General features: G+C 34.4%; 1 protein-coding gene across 3 annotated transcripts in view; it reads right to left on the bottom strand.

Annotated features, from left to right (window-relative positions):
• The window catches only part of LOC128556220 (synaptotagmin-6-like), a 133908-nt gene extending 132750 nt beyond the window's left edge, over window positions 1–1158 (bottom strand). The window contains exon 1 of one of the 3 annotated variants that reach the window (XM_053540515.1): window positions 856–1158. The gene's annotated coding sequence lies outside the window, so the exon portion shown is untranslated. The remainder of the gene's footprint in view (window positions 1–855) is intronic. The other 2 variants (XM_053540510.1, XM_053540509.1) reach the window with 2 other exon arrangements.
• Between the last annotated feature and the right edge of the window lie 16075 nt (window positions 1159–17233).

Raw genomic sequence — 17233 nt, 5'->3', positions numbered from 1 at the left:
GATACCCACAAGGGCAGCGGAGAGTCACAATAGACATTTCTTATAGGCTCATTATTTTTGACTTTAAAACTTAATAGTTTTTTTTTTCAAAGTTATTAATAGGTAATACGTCGCAATTAATCTAAACCTAAATTACTTAAAGTTGTTTTGAAAGCTGTTATTAGTTAATACGTCGTAATTAATGTAAACCTAAATTGTTGTTTTGAAAGTTATTATTAGATAATACGTCGTAATTAATGTAAATCTAAATTGTTGTTTTGAAAGTTATTATTAGATATTACGTCACTAAAGAAATGGAACTTATATACCATACTACAATAAATGAGCTTAAGATGACGAGGGCGGCAACAACAACAACAACAATAATATGATATGCTAAATCATCCAACCCCAAACCTGATGTAAAATAAATGAATAACAATGGTAAAAATGTTAAGAGATGTACTCTTCGCCTTTTTCAAAGTGTAATTTCTTATTTTTCCCCTTTAAATCAATGAAAATAAAAGTGAATCGAATATTATTTCTATTTACGCTTGCTGAGCAAAAATATGTTCCGGAATTATTTTCCTTCAGAGTTTTATTTTTCTAAATAAATATTTCTACAATTATTTAATATATATTATATGACATAATAAGAAAGTCCCCCTTCCTATGGCAGAAATATCATATATTGTTATATGCATACGATATTTTTTTAATCAAACATGGTACATTGTTTGGCCTATCTTTATCATGAGGTCAATTGTATGACTTTATCTATAACATCGAGTAGTTATTTGTTTACTATTGCTCAAGTCACGACATCTCGATTAGCAAATTCAATAAATTCAATCTATTTACAATATAACTTCTTACCTAGCTTTTAACTGTCATTCCATTTTCATAATTTACAAGCATATCCATTTAACAGTACGTCCGTTCACGTGTTTGTGTGTGCTTTGGAGGCAGACATATGGTGAAATTATAGTAGCTTAGAAGACTCGATGACCAAAGGCGATCGATATATCTACAGCATTAACCAGTGACTGCTTTCCAGCGTCCATGCACGGCAGACGACAAATTGCTGATACTGCCAAACGACAATTAACGCTCTGTTAGCACTATTGTATATCGCCATACAAATCTCAAATACAGATCACATATATCATGATTGAACACAAAGCAACTCATGCAGTATTAGAGCATTGTTTCTCTGTCACATTTTTCTTGACGTTTCCAATATTGTAACAAAGTCCGCCTACGGAAACCTGTTGTTCTATGGGCTTTTATTCTATAATTCCATCGTGAGCTTTAGTGATTTGAGATTAATCTCGTAGAAAATTATAACAACTATTTTTCCAGTTCTGGAACTATCAGTCTTTTTGTCGGGCTATAAGACTATTCTGCGGATGATTTGTTGCCCGTCAAATGACAAGTAATACGAGCGTCATTGATACTGTGCACTAGTATATTCACTCGTATCAATTTACGTGTAATACAGAACATTTTCTCATCTACCTTTTAACGCCTTGAAACGCGTGGGTTTAACACTGAATATTTACAAAAGCGTTTTCTTCACAGGCTCATTGGCAAATTCGTCACTCCGAAAACGAACAATGCGAAATTCCTCCTTCACAGAGGCAGTGCCTCAGCGTGGTACTATATCTGTTTGGAAAGTGTGTATGCACTTTTCAAGGGACAGCCTTCAATCTTTCAGTTCTGTATCAAACCATCAAAACTTTTAAACGTACAGAAATAATGAAACAAATAAATAATATTTATGTTGCTATTTTATAAGTACAGGTAATATAATTCTATGCTACATCAAGATTGTTTCTTATGATTACAGGCAGTATAGCCGTAACGAAACTTGAAACGACTCTGAGGCAGAATATTTCAGAGAGGCAGGTACATAAATATGGGTACCAACTTAGATTAAGGACACATTAAAGACTTTTCTCCACATTTCTAAAGAAAAATCATGCCATGTAGCATAACAGAATGAAGGAGAAAAAATAAGCTAATCCATGGTACCATTTAAATAAGATTTCAAGCATCAAGATTCTGTAAAGATAACAAAATATGCAAAACTGTATTGTTGTCTTCAAAAAGATTCAAATCTCTCCTTCTCTTTAATTCTTCAAATGAGCCAAATATTTGTTTACAGTGCGGGAGGTCAATAAACTATCAAAGTGCTTCACAAATTTTCCCTAAAGCGTCGGAAAAAATAGTTACACATAGATGTTTTGGGTATCTGTTTCCTTCCAAACTAAGTTAAAACTGATATAATTCAAGAATTGAGTTAATATATTACAAAACTGTGATACACATTTATAGATCGCCACTTAAAGAAACTTGAGACTGCTCATTTTTATGCAATTTCCTTCATAAATAAATGAATTGGATCGCTTCAAAGACTTACACTGCATTAAGGTGAGAAATTTCTATTCTGAGAAAAAAGAAGAAAATGTTTTATGAACTGTATCTTAAGGCCCCTCCTTCCTCCAAGACTAAACATCCTTAAAGATTATCATTCGGCCACTCCAGTTTACAAATTCATGTATTTATTGGATAACAGTTCAAACATGTTCACACTTACGTACAAAAAATAAGCCCTCTTGATCAAGACAGCCAGTCAAAATCCACTGTTACGCCTCAAAATGGTAATAACGCATTTTGGTAACGACCGAATTTTGGTAGCGACAAAATGCGTTGCAAGGGTACATATGATGTGTTAAGGATCATGGAATGGAACGTATTTTGGTAGTTTTTTCTACATCAGGGGCTGTGCTCATTTATACAAATACGCACAAGAGAGAGAGAATAAAAGGTGGGAATGTCTCCTATAAAAATGGTGGGGGAGGGGGTTCGGAGTTTCCCTCCTGGGATATAGTTTTCGTATAAAAACAACCAAAATGTAGATTCCTGGGCGTGTGAAAGGGGCCTCAAACATCGCTTCCTAATAAATAACATTGTATTGTTTTGTTATTTTAATGTGCTAGTGTTGTTGGAGGGGAGTCCACCGAGATTTTTTTAAAGAAAATGCTGCATTCTGTAAAATGAAATAGTATTTAGTCGAGTAATGGACAGACTCTTAACAAAATATGCCACTGAACCTCAACTTTAAAACAGATGTAACAATTTCGGAGCGTACATCTGTGCATTCAGCCAAACGGCAAACCTACACCCCGGGGTTTAAGAAAGGTTTTTCCAGCACCAGGTGAAAATATCCGGTATACTAAAATACGAGTGCTTGATATTTACTCGACCGACCTCGGTAACTCTCGGTGAATAAATTAATCAGTAACCCTCAGAATTAGATTTACTGCCAGGTTGGATTATTTAATTGTATTTCACTATATTAAACAACATTGAAATATTCGAAAGATTTTTGCTGGATAAAGGTTGTATGTCTACTACCTTGTATATACTTTTAAAGGTATTATACAACCCGTCTTATGTGACCTTTTCTCGTAAATCTCCTGAATTTCAATCTCAAACAGTCTATATTTACATATGGGCGTTTGTGAAACCTGTCCCAGTGCCATGCGAACGACGCATCAAATAATTGTGGTGAACAGCTGGGCCCGTATTCATTAAGCTCCTAAGGAGAAAACTTAGGAAAATCCTTAACTTTGTAAAAATTCCTGAACAACATAGCACAAAAGAAAAGTATAGACTTTGTAAGATTTATTGATAATCTTCATTACTATGCCAGACTGTATGTGAAAATATTGTTAGACATTCCAAGAATCTCGATGATTGTCCACAAAATACTTTGGAACTTTTCCTTTAGTTAGTCCCTTAGGGAAAATTTTTCCTTAGGCGCTTTATGAATACCAGCCCAGTTGTGCCAAGTTCCTTCAATATCTCCCGATGTATGTCAAAGAGTTGCATTGACCTCTCTCACGTGTGTCCCAGTGGTCCTGCTTGACTGAATCTAGGGTCGTTATATTTTCAAGGTCAAAAAGTCAAGGTCGGATGAGCGACTAAACGTTCCATCATGACTCTCTTTGAAATAATATTGTCCATTCATCACAAAATATTCAGTTTGTAAATCATGAGATTATTATTAATACCGTTTTGCGTTTGATGTGTACATATCCAACGCATTTTGGTACTACATTTTTGTAAACTACCAAATTGCGTTGAATGTCGCGCATTCTGGTAGTGACTACCAAAACTCGGCCGAATTTTGGTAGTGACTACCAAAATGCGTTGCTACCATTTTGAGGTGCAACAATCCACTATATTTACCTGGTGAAAATCACTCGTATAATTCAGGTTACATCAAAGCAGTAACTCTAAAGCCTTGGATGACCACATAATCATTATTCAGATTCAATGTTTAGCTTATGGTTGGAAAACACCATGATTAAAGTTCTTATCAGAAATGTGTTATTGTAAACCCATGTCAGACGTTTACTGTTTATCTAGCAAATTCGTGAAATCAAGGTTTTATATTTGGAATTTTAAATTCATTGTTTTTGGCATCTGATAGGGGAGGGTATGATGAATTTATATTAAAGATAAACGAAAAATGTCTTTAAAACTTAGTTTGTCCTTAACAAGTAAACTTTAATTTTGAGCATTTTTAATATTTGCATAATTATGTTATTTGGTGAGTCAGTGGTTACACCGAGACATTTTGAAATTCTAAAAGACAAATGGTGATTTTAAAGTCATTTCAGACAAGATGATCTGAACTAATCCGGTAGGAACCCCCTCCCGAGAAATTAAACGAAATGATACATTCAAAATTCATTTCATACAATTCATCGAACTAGCCTTTATAAGTAGAAAACAGGTAATGTTAGTGTAACTCGGGGGTCCTCCCTGAATTTCTTTTTAATTCAGCAAAGCAAATGTGTGTATTGGTCGCCATTTAAGACTTGTCTGTGCAGTTTGCACTACTTACCCGGAAAGTATTATTATACATGAAATATCGACTATTCGACTAACATAATATTAATATAGATGAATACGAATACTTTTCTAGTTATTTTGATGAACGTTACTATCGATAGTGATGTGCAGCTGTAGACATACCCATATGTTCTCTTCAAATTACATTTCGTTTTCATTTGTACAATTTCTAACAATAGAAATATCTTCTCTCCATTTAAAACATGTGCAGACGCCGTGGCCTGTATTGGCTTATCTCGTATATACCGTTATTTATACTGACAATAGACGAGATTATGACGTCAGTCTGTCGAGTGGATAGACAGTTGCTAAGAAACGAAAACCTTTTGTATGAAAATTATTTGTTCCTGGCTATTTGTCATATAGATTAATTACACATGATTTAGCGAGCACGTAATTGTTATTTTTTAATATCTGTAATACAATAAAGACACGCGTTTCTTTTTCAATCCCGAAGTTCTCAACAGACATTTAACCTAACTAGTTAACAGACGTTTTTTTCAAACCAGCAGGGCTGTTGAAGAAGTCTAGTATTGTTATTTGTTGTATGAATACATTTATTCGGTTACATGTTTGTAAAAATCCTTCTAAAATGTTACTCACATAGTGTCAGGATACTGGTTATATGACCCAGGGAAGTGCCTACGCCTTTAGTATCTTGAACAATGGTTTGGGTCCAATCGCTAAGGTGACTATGTCTTAGACTAGCTGACAAACGATGTAGAATGTCCTTTGTTAAAACGTAAAGCTAGTAAGACCAAGTATCTCAGATATAGAATTTTCCTCTGGCTACCTTGCCTAAATGATTCGTGTACCAATGATTCGTAAATGATTTTAATTATGAGCTAGACAATTTCAGGGATCAGGCAAATCAATAAATATTTCAAACTAACGATTTCCATGTAGCTCAAACTCCTATAGGCTGGAGCCTCTATACTTGACTGGTCTTTTTGTTGAAGTTCCTGTCAGACAATGTCTTTGAATCAACAACATACGAGTCCTATCGCATAGATGATCGGCCTCTGTCCTGTCAAACTCTATAAGATTGCCCTGACTCCTGGATGCTCAGCGCCTATATGCTATCATATGTAGCATTCAACTACCATATAGGTATTATCCCCGATGCCTTGGCTGTACTTCGCCAATAATGCTGATCCGTCTATAAGCTGGAACTCTCCTACTGTCACAGTAGATTACCAAACTCTGGGTCTCTGTCTCAAATTCCCGATGCTCAGCCTATATATGCTATCGTCTATAGCATTTAACTACCCTTAAGGTAAAACTCCGATGCGCTGGCCCTATAGCTCGAAACCTTATCGAAATTCTGCTACCCTTCTTTAGTCTAAAAACTTCCAAAGTCTTCTTTTTAATAATTTATCCGCCCTGAAAGGGTAACTGCAATACTGTGAAATCATCAATATTCGTGGGGGACTAATTTTCGTGGATTTCGTGGTTGAGTCAATCCACGAAATTTAGTCCCAACGAACAAGTAAAATTCCCATTCATTTTGTGTTCAAAAGTTGAAATCAACGAATTCATATCCCCACGAAATTGCTGTTTTGACCAAAACCACGAAATTTCATGCCCACGAAATTAAATGATTTTACAGTAGTCTCCTTCTCAAGGTACTGGGATAAATTATTAGTTGAATCCTCGATGTGACTTCTTCTACCGCTGGATACCGAATGAGCTCTCTGTCATCCATCTACCTATTTATACCCCAGCAGACGTGCTATTTTTAGAACTTGTTTCTGATTGGTCCAAATTTAAACATAACATTTTACAACGAGTACTTGCTCTATCAAATATCTGGTTCCCTTTAACTTTTGTATATGACATAATGTGCGAAGCTGGGACCCAGCTATCCATATAATGAACCCAAATCAACCATAAATGACCCAAATTCTATTAATAACAGCAATTCAACAAAAATTATAGCAATGGCAACATGAAAAGGGAGTCAAGCACTATCTGTGCTTATGTGTTACGTTATCAATATATTAAATATACAAATTATTCTGACACATAGTAATAATAGATTCAAGCAAACGTAATTGATAAAAAAATGTGGGTGGTTATTTACTTAAACTTCATTTGTTAACTGGTAACAGGGGTCAGTTCTCTGAATGGAATAGGTATACTTTATGTCAAACCGCAAAATAAAGCGAGAATAAATGAATTTCGTTAAGTTATTTACTACAGCTCCAAAAGGGAATTTGTCCCATATTTTCGCTTTTATCATTCTTTGTGCATCAAATTAGTGTGATATATGCGTTAATAACATCCAAATATCAATCATATTCAATCCATGTTTGGAAACAAGTGTGGGGTTTTGACTTTAATTGCATACAGGCTACTCGTTTTTATTTTCCGTTAAGTAACAATAGAACCGGAAATGCCGGAATGTTTTCCAGATCATGTAGGGAGTGTGGCGTCATTTGTGGCGTCATTTCAATGTGTGTCGTCAAGTTAAAATAAAATTCTCATTGACGCCAATATAGATCTAGTTTGTTTTATTTATGCTTAACTTTTATATATATATATATATATATATATATATATATATATATATATATATATATATATATGGTTAGATACGTATGTAATAATAAGATTAGTTCTCTTTAGAGGAATAATAATGAGCTTCTACAGTTGTTACGCAATAGTTTTGCTGCAGAACTCGTGCATATTCTCTTGATACAAAGCTAATAACATATAGATATATCACATCAAAATACACCTGTTTCTCTTTGAAATGTTCGGTAAACCATTGATCAAATTTGAACTGAAAACTGTAAATATCTAGTTCTAGGGAGCAGAGGCAATCTGGAAAATAAACTTATATTAGTTACAGTGTATGTTTAGCATGTTTACAAATAGTTCGTTGACATTAATATTTAGCAATACAACTTTTGCCTATAAGAATACCTAGTGCGATGTGCGTTTTTTATATTTACCGTAAAATATTGTATACATGCATGCCTTTTCATAATTTTTTGACAAAAATCTAATAACAGTATTCAGTTGTTTTATTGGCTCGTCGTTTTGATGAACTTACCGGCTTTATAGTTATTAAGCCAACAATAAACTCCATTTCGTACATTTTAATTGTATTGGAGTAGTTCAGATGCACATGAAATGAATGGAAAGAAGTTACTGTCACTGGAAATATTTTAATTTCTTTATTTATTCTTCGATCGAACGTTTTCAATGTTTGGCCAACATGTTGAAAAATACCGATAACACCATCGCGTTCATACCGCTGCTTACCCGTCTATTGAAAATTAACACGAATGTAGAAACAAAAAAGTGCGATTCTCAAGCAGCTCTACATACCATTAGTGTAATTACATATGAAGAGTTATTGTTGTGAAATTATTAACGTAAGTTATGTGCCTGCTGTTTTAAAACAATGACTTACATTTGTAAACTTATTACATTTTCTGACCGATTTAATACTCAGCAACACTCAGCATCACTGATGCTAAGTAATATTACTACAAACCCATTACCATTACATTTACATGGACGGAACGTGGGCGGTTTGTCTATTTGAGCCGCGCCATGAGAAAAGCAACATAGTGGGTTTGCGACCAGCATGGATCCAGACCAGCCTGCGCATCCGCGCAGTCTGGTCAGGATCCATGCTGTTCGCTAATAGTTTCTCTAATTCCAATAGGCTTTAAAAGCGAACAGCATGGAGCCTGACCAGACTGCGCGGTTGCGCAGGCTGCGCAGTCTGGTCTGGATCCATGCTGGTCGCATACCCACTATGTTGGTTTTCTCATGGCACGGCTCATTTTATCCTGAGTTTTGTCATGTCCACTATCTCATCATTTATATTGCAGACCCCGTACCTCGCCAGATAGTTTTCATTTTTATTCATTCATTTAATCGAAATGACAAGAATATATGTAAAAAAAAACATTAATGCTTTAGTCAGGCAATCAAATTGAGATGTTCAGAGAAGAAATCTGGTTGTGCTTTGAATTATACCTATTGGATATTAATTTGAAGATGACAGTGATTTTTGATCCTTTGATATATTTTATACTTTAAAAATAATGTTGTGATGTGCAACCAAATGTATGTATGCACCTGACATGCATTACTTTCACTTTCGTTATTTAAAAGTTATTTGTGAACGCGAGGTTCTAACGTTGTATGCTTGCATTGCCTAATATGTGCCTTTGTTTATGCAGACACCAGCTGAGATAATAGCGTCAGTTTGCCGAGCTGATCACTAAAAGAAAGATAGTTGCTAAGAAACGAAAACCATTCATATGGGTATTGTGGGATTTTTTTTTTCATGAATAAAGCTCTCAATACGCATTCAGTTTGATAAATTCTTACTGAGCAAACCTCTTTTTATTGGATCAGCTGTTTATCCGCCCTCCAAAATGCAAAAGTGTGGTACCGTTACTTTTCTATATGTATGTTTAGTAAAAAGAACCCTTTAATTTCGACATGTTTGTAACATGCTGCCCAAAATACTGACGAAATCTATACTCAGTATTGCACACCGGACTGGCGTTTCGGTGATTTTACGCATTCCGACAAACCCCATCTGACACCCCATGCTAGATGACACTCGTGGCGTTAATGACAACTAACGATCTGTATACTGATAATAATTAGTTTGTGAAAATTTCGGTACAAATCAAATACCTTGTTAATTGCTCTTTGTTCCTTGTAGTTTTTTCTCAATTCAAAAAAAAGTTATTTGAATGAAAAATATAACCTTACGCTACAAATGATAAAAAGAAAACCTGAGCTTCGTTGTTGTGCGTCATAAAACGTTCATGACGTCATTTCTGTACACGGATGTTTAATTCATGCCCGTTGTCCTATTACGCTACTGGAATAAAGAGTACTCCAAAAAAAGTATTTCATTTTACTTTATTTGTGCTCAATTGGCTAAGTACGGTATGCAAGAGAAATAATCTACTACTGGTAGTCTTGCGTATTTGTTCTGGCGGTAACGAAGCTTTGCCGAGTTACCGCCGTAACAGTTAAACTACGAGCCGGGAATTCTCATCTGTATCTTCAATTAGTGATAGATTATTATAATCTTGAGGAATTTTAATTTTGCACTATTTTAGCGACGATATTTGTCGTTGCATGCCAAACCACAAAATAATATATCAACTACATTGTAGTTTCAACTGACTCAAACAGAATACATAAGATATATAAATCTTATTATATAGCAAATTATGTGAAAATTATTTTGTGTCGGTAGCGAGACACAAATCTGCTTTAGCAACATTCAGATGTAATATTACTTGTCGATCTTTCATATTTCATTCTGCGGCTGCCATTTGCACATGGTAAATATAATGAAATACGGGAGAGTGGAAAGTGTTGCCAATATTGGAGGTTGACCTATTGTCATTTGTGCAGTTCGCTTTTGGCGGGACGATAACCTTTGAGAAATAACCTAAACGATGAATATCGGATTCAGATGATGCGTATGTTTATACGAATCAACGTAATGCAGAAAATATCGTATATCCCCTGGCGATTCTGTCAATTTAGTCTACTTGTTTATTTGGAAACAGAGACTTTCAAATTAAAGCTGACACCACAGATGACTCTGTACGCAAAATATCCCTGAAAAAATGAAAACGTAGTGAAAAACAAAGTGCCTTAAATTGTGAACGTTTCGTTGTAATGACAGATATCTAAAGATGCTGTAAAGTCCGTGAACATTCCCGACCTGTTTAGTCGCATACTAGTAGCTTCCAAAACATTTGAAAATACTTGCTGCACTTTCTTGTATGAGAGATTGGGTAAACATTTCCCAATCATAGAATTGTTCAAACTATGTATATAGGAACACAGTTTCATGTTAGAAACAGAAAACTGCAAATACAGTCGTAGGTCACCGTGCTTGTTTAGGATTTATTTGTCCTTAAGACTGGATTTTTCTTCAAATTTGCATTTTTCAATGGCAGATAACTCCTGAACAAGCATATTGACCTTCGATTTTGTCATAATTCTGTTTGAACAATTTCTATTACAGGGAAATGTTTTACCCAAAACTGCCGCATGCCTCCTTAATGATATGTCCATTTAGCTATAAAGATCACACTGGACAAACGCGAAGATTTCACTTCAGACATATAGTTTTTTTATCATACTTAAGGAGAACTTATACGTTTATCCACAAAAGGAATGTCTAAGCAAGGAATGCTCAGATGTGTTCAAAATCCAGTACCCAACAAGAAATGCCCAGCTTTGTACGGAAATGAGAATCAAACAAGAAATGCAAAGCTTTGTACGGAAATCAGAACCACTCAAGAAATGCCCAGCTTTGTACGGAAATCAGAACCACTAAAGAGATGCCCAGCTTTGTACGGAAATCAGAACCGCACAAGAAATGCCCAGCTTTGTACGGAAACCAGTTCCACTCAAGGAATGTCAAGCCTTCCATACGGTAACTATTACCACTCAAGAAATGTCCAGATTGTACGGAAACATCCATTTAAGAGAATAAAAGAAGTGAATACCACTTTACTTCATAAAAATTACAGAAAATAAAGTTCATAAAGTAGTATAGACCTCATTATGTGTGAGCCATTAATTAAGCGCTTCAAAGATGTGAACATCTATGGCAGCAGTAAGTTCGTATAGCTTTACCTATATATATAAAATCATAGGAAATTATATGTCGTCTGCATGGTTCAACCGGCAAGGGCAGCTGACTTAGCTTGTTCCCGGACATTACAATCCATTTCAATACACGTGTACCTGTTTTACAACAATAACCGCCTAGTAACTAACGAGTAGCTAAACAATCAAAGATTATAAAATTATTGATATTCATATGAGTAAACAGCCGTTCTACTATAAAATTTCTACCATCTGTTTGTTTACAATGTAACAAAATAATGATGAATAAAAACGGAATTAGAATTTTGCCAAATTTAAATTAACCAAAGTCAATGACAAACATATGTATATGACAATCTATTTCTATGGTGCAAAGACTTAGTACATGTGTCGGGACAATAAAAATAGCAAATGACAGCATCCAGTTGATAGGAAACTTGTTGTCAAGTTGTGTCCAGAATACTAGAACCAGATCAGAACGAAATATCATCTCAGAAATAATTATATACACATCTGTATACCATATATGCAATATACCTACGAATATCACGGTATACTGTTGAAAGTTGTCATGAAGCGAAAATATAAAACAAAGTCTTGAGCCCAACGACAAAGGGGAAGCCATATACTCATTTGTGATCAACACAATTCCATGTCTTCTTTCTAGTACACATGTAAATCTATCGACGTGATACACGGCATGTCATTAGTGTAATTACATCTCAAGAATTCATACTGCGTAACCATTTATTCATCAGGTGAAAGGTATGATAATGTGTGCTGTTTTAAAACAAACCTCCAACAATTTTATAGTTATTATATTTTATGACAGAATTAACATCCATCATAAATAAATGGAATCGTTGGTGCGAAGTAATATCATACCTTTAACACAAAATAATCTTTTGCATTAGTGGTTTGCAAAGTTGCCAGCTGTCTCAAATCTAGGACGTAGCTAAACATTGATTTATATATTATGGTGACAGTTGATATGTTCACAGAATATTAAATATACGAAAACGGTCTTGATATAAATACACATGATAGCATGAAAAGCAATCAATTTGTAAATCTGTATAACACAGCCTGTTGAAGTTTATTAGTCAAAGACAGAAATTAACACTTTGGTGGTAATATTTACAAATAATATGTTAGCAAATCCGTCATATTTTTGCAGTTTTCAAGCGCTTAGAGCACTTTCAATAAAACATAAATACCATATAAAACATTGAGGTAAAGACTTTAGTAGGAGAGTGGTGTATTCGTGTTGTTATTTCTTTTTTTTTTTCAGAATAAAACCCACTTTTCAGGGGCAGTGGGTATACGTCAGCAACGGCGCTATTTCTCTACAGCAGACAGGCAGCATCAAAACTGTTGACAATGAATTGTCCGTCTGCTACATCATAAAACATATTAAATTATAAATCACTTAATATACATTTCAAAAATATTTCCACTCTTTTAATAATATCTAAATAATTTTAAACATGCTTCATTGTACAAAGGGTTATATCTATTAAATAATTTTAAACATTTTTCATTGTACAAAGGGTTATATCTGTGAAATAATTTTAAACATTTTTTATTGTACAAAGAGTTATCAATTTAGGTTCGTAATCCACATGTTTAAGCCCGCCTAACTATATAACTTGTATATTTGGTTTATTTTTATCATTCTTAAACAATAATTATTTGTAAGTATCAAATTAAGTTTTACCATACGGGTAAAAAAGTGATTTGCGTCAAAAAAATATTGTTCTGTTTCCGTAGCGAGACACAAAATTGCCAAAACAGTATTCTGTTGTCAAGTTCATAATGTAATGCTACTGTCATATCAATACAAACTTTTCGAGTGACAACTGCACATGGTACATCAAGTGAATTGCACAATAAAAGTAGCTGTTGTCAATGTCAAGAAATAATTTTGGGATTGACCTGTTGTCGTTTGTGCAGTTTGCCCCTGCCTGATAGAATTGATAGAATTCTATCAAGCCCCTGAACAATAAATTCTTCTTCTTTGCTTCTTCTTCCTAAACGAGAAATATTGTATTTGACTGGTGCGTATATACTGCAACGAGGATCTCCCCAAAGCTACCAGACAGTATTCGTTATATAAGAAACATTGACTTACAAATTGAAGCTGACACCGCAGACAGTACTTTAGGCAAAAATATCCAGAAAGAGAATCAAAACAAAGTGAAACTCCAAGTGCCTTAAATTGCGAATGTTTTTATTGCGTCAACATATGCCTAGAGACGTACAAAATACAGTTAAACCTGTCTTTAGCAACAAAGTCACGGGAGCAACATAATCTGGATGCTTATGGCAGATGGCTGCTTAAGACAAGTTGAAATTAGAACAAAAAGTATATTTGGGAAGTTAACCAACCGGCTGCTAAAGACAAGTGGTTGCTTAATACAGGTGGCCACTTAAACAGATTCTACTGTACTCTGAATATATCTGCTCTGTTAAGTTATAATTTCACAATTATAATATTTATTATTAATATAAGACTTTGTATCTAGTTAAAAATGTCAACTTTGGACAACAAATAGCAATGGGGTAAGGTGTTATCCATCACGACGTAACTTTAGACTTATTATCATTAAGCTCCTTCAATTGCTATAGTTAAGTCTGGATTAAATGTGTGCAGAAACAAGTACCATTCAGTAAGAACTTAAATCCGTGGGGTTATATGATTTTAAAAAATAGCTGGCATCTCTTTAAACTTCATTTAGTTACGTAGCAAAAGTTAGCCTGGAACTCGATCATTGTGCCATTACTGAAGAGATTCGAAAAGGGTAAAATCTAGAGTAGTAAGTTAGGCTTTTTTATAACCTATATTATCACTACATGTACTAAAACCATAGCCAGATAAACATCATCTGCAGAGTCTGCGGGGAGAGGTCCTACTGTCATTTGCAGTCGACATAGCTTGTTACGGATGTTACAAGAGAATAAAAACAAATTAAAGGCTTTTTTTCTGCCTATATACTTCTATACAAATGCTTACCTGTAAATATATATAAACAAATAGAACTATAAACAATTTTTAAAAGAACATGATTTTGCAGTTTTCAAACCAAACACCAGTTACAGTTGCATATACAGTATTATGTCAAATACATTGTATGCGACTTAAAACGCAGAGGAAGAAAAGCAGAATCAGTAGCAAGAACCATGTGCAAATGTGCATGCATCTGCGAAATTCTTTGTTTTGCTAACTAATAGATCCTCTGAAGAAAAAAAACGAGGGCCCCAGAAAAGGTACTGCTCAGGGCGTGTAACCAGCTTAGCTACCTCGCTACTGTATGTACTTTACTTTGGGGAGGAGCTTTGGGGATAGGGGATATGAAGGATGCTCCTTGCTATTTTTTCGTGAATGGACATTTTATGATGTTGTCTTATAAAGTATAATATGTAAATTTGCTTTCCAAGGTTTTAATTTTCAATTTCTTTTTAAAGTTGACAGGTACCAGTTTTCATCCAGTGAAACACGTTCTTAGTAACAGTGTTTTGGAATTATTTTCATTGGTTCATCGTATTGATATTCTTACCGAAAATTTAGGCTTTTTGTGAAAAAAGCAAACTATATACATTATTTGTGTCTGATAAATATAGCAACTGAAATTTTAGATGCAAAAAGCTATACACTTCACTATGATACTGACTGAATAAAGCATATAAAAAGTCTTTGGTTCCATAGCTAGACACAAAGTTGTCTCAACTGTATACCATTGCAATGTTCAGATGCAATACTTCTCAGCGTTAACGTTTTCCATTGCTACCTGTGCATGACACATCCAATGAATTACTGATGTCATTGATAGAAAATAACTTTGCCGCTCTTGTGACTCGTATAAAACTTCTGTCAAGCACACTGGTCTGCGCTGCCCTTTCTTATTTGGTAAATTGATTATTTCTCTACCGTAAAAATGTCTGAAAGAGATGACTGATTATATCCTAAACGAAAACTATGTACAGGTTAGAGAACGCCAACTGTTTCCCCTTATAACATTATTTCGTGTACGGACTTCGTTAAATCGAAATATGTATATCTAATCACAGTTTTATTCAAGAACTATCTAAATGCCTCTAAAATAACGAACAAAAACATATGAATAGTGATACTTTATTTGAGTATTTTTCATGTGAATAATACTACCCCCTAATTTATTTAGTTTGTTTTTCCAATACACATCAAGTGTAGCAAATGTTGTAAAAGTGTACAATAAAACACTCTCAACCTTACTGGGAGGAGTAAGGAAATCGTAAACCTGCGAATAAGGTAATATTTAGTCCATTCGGATTGGTCGGTAAGGTAAACAAACACAAGATGTTACTTTTTTCGATATTGGACCTTTTTAGTCCAATAAATGCCCCTTTAATATCACTGAGAATGAGAATGGACTACAGTGGATAAAATTATATTAAGAAACAAATTGTTTTCGTCCTACTCATTTGCTTTTATCATTCAGTTTATTAATCAAACTGGCGTGATATATACGTTATATACGTACACAATTAAAATACATCAGTATGATCCATATTCGGAAACATATTTTGACTCTTTAACAAATAAATTTGATACGCCACACGACAAAAACCCGATTCTCTTTGAAATATGCTGCTAATCATGAATAAATTTATAAGGAGACTAAGCGTTCTTCTATCTTTTTCTAGAAATAAGCGAAAAACAAACTTATTGTCACGTGCAGATAAGATACAATAAAATTTTTTACAAACATTCGTTGACATTAATAATTAGTCAGTATATTCTATAAGTATACGAGGATAAAATCGAAAATATTCTACTTCGTCACGATCAATACACGATTTACAGGGCAAATATCAGATTCTTTTAGAATAATCTGATATTTGCTCTGAAAATCGTGTATTAATACAGCTTAATTCTGACTGGTTCAGCCAACTTAAATACTGGTGATAACTCATTTTGTGTGCTATACCATACAGTAGCTTGTGATCACACATTTGGTTTATCTTGGAATAATTTGGTTAAGAAAAAGACAATCGATGAATTCACATTGTCTTGACCGGCGGATTTAGTAAATGGGCGTTCAGTTTCAAATTCAGTTATAGAGTTTTGTCCTGAAAATTTAAATCAGGCATTGCGTTTATCTTGTTGTGCACTAGTGATCCAGTTGGCAGAATACATTTCACAGAAGACGAGTCAAACTTTTTTTCTCTCACCTTTTTGTAAGTAATCGGGACTATAAATCAGGACGATGTTTACATTCATGTCTTTCTGCCCCACTGTGTTCCTTTAATTGTTCGTTTTGTCCTCGTGTGTTTGCTTTGTATGCGTGTGTGTGTGTGTGTGTGTGTGTGTGTGTGTGTGTGTTTGTAGTGTGCACGTCTGCGTGCTGTGGGTTTCGTTTTGGGGAGGCTGCGTTTTGGAACATGGCATTCCCTGTTTGATATTTTCTTTGTTTTTTTTTTCTGTTGACTTCTGTTAGGTATTTCAGTGAAGGTTAGATATATTTTCCACACAAAATAACACTGATGAGTGAACATTATACCTTTCAAAATATGGCAATATTTCACCTTTGAAATTGCACGTCCTGTGACATGCAGCTAATAGATATAAGCAGTTAATATTCTAGTTCGTGTATTTTCTTCTGATTATATGCCAAGATAGCAAGACTTACAAGAACTATCAATTACGAAGTTAGAAGTTAGATAAAGTAAGATT

This window comes from Mercenaria mercenaria, chromosome 4 (assembly GCF_021730395.1).
Source record: "Mercenaria mercenaria strain notata chromosome 4, MADL_Memer_1, whole genome shotgun sequence".
Lineage (NCBI taxonomy): Eukaryota > Metazoa > Mollusca > Bivalvia > Venerida > Veneridae > Mercenaria > Mercenaria mercenaria.
This window is presented reverse-complemented; position numbering and strand designations above follow the sequence as displayed.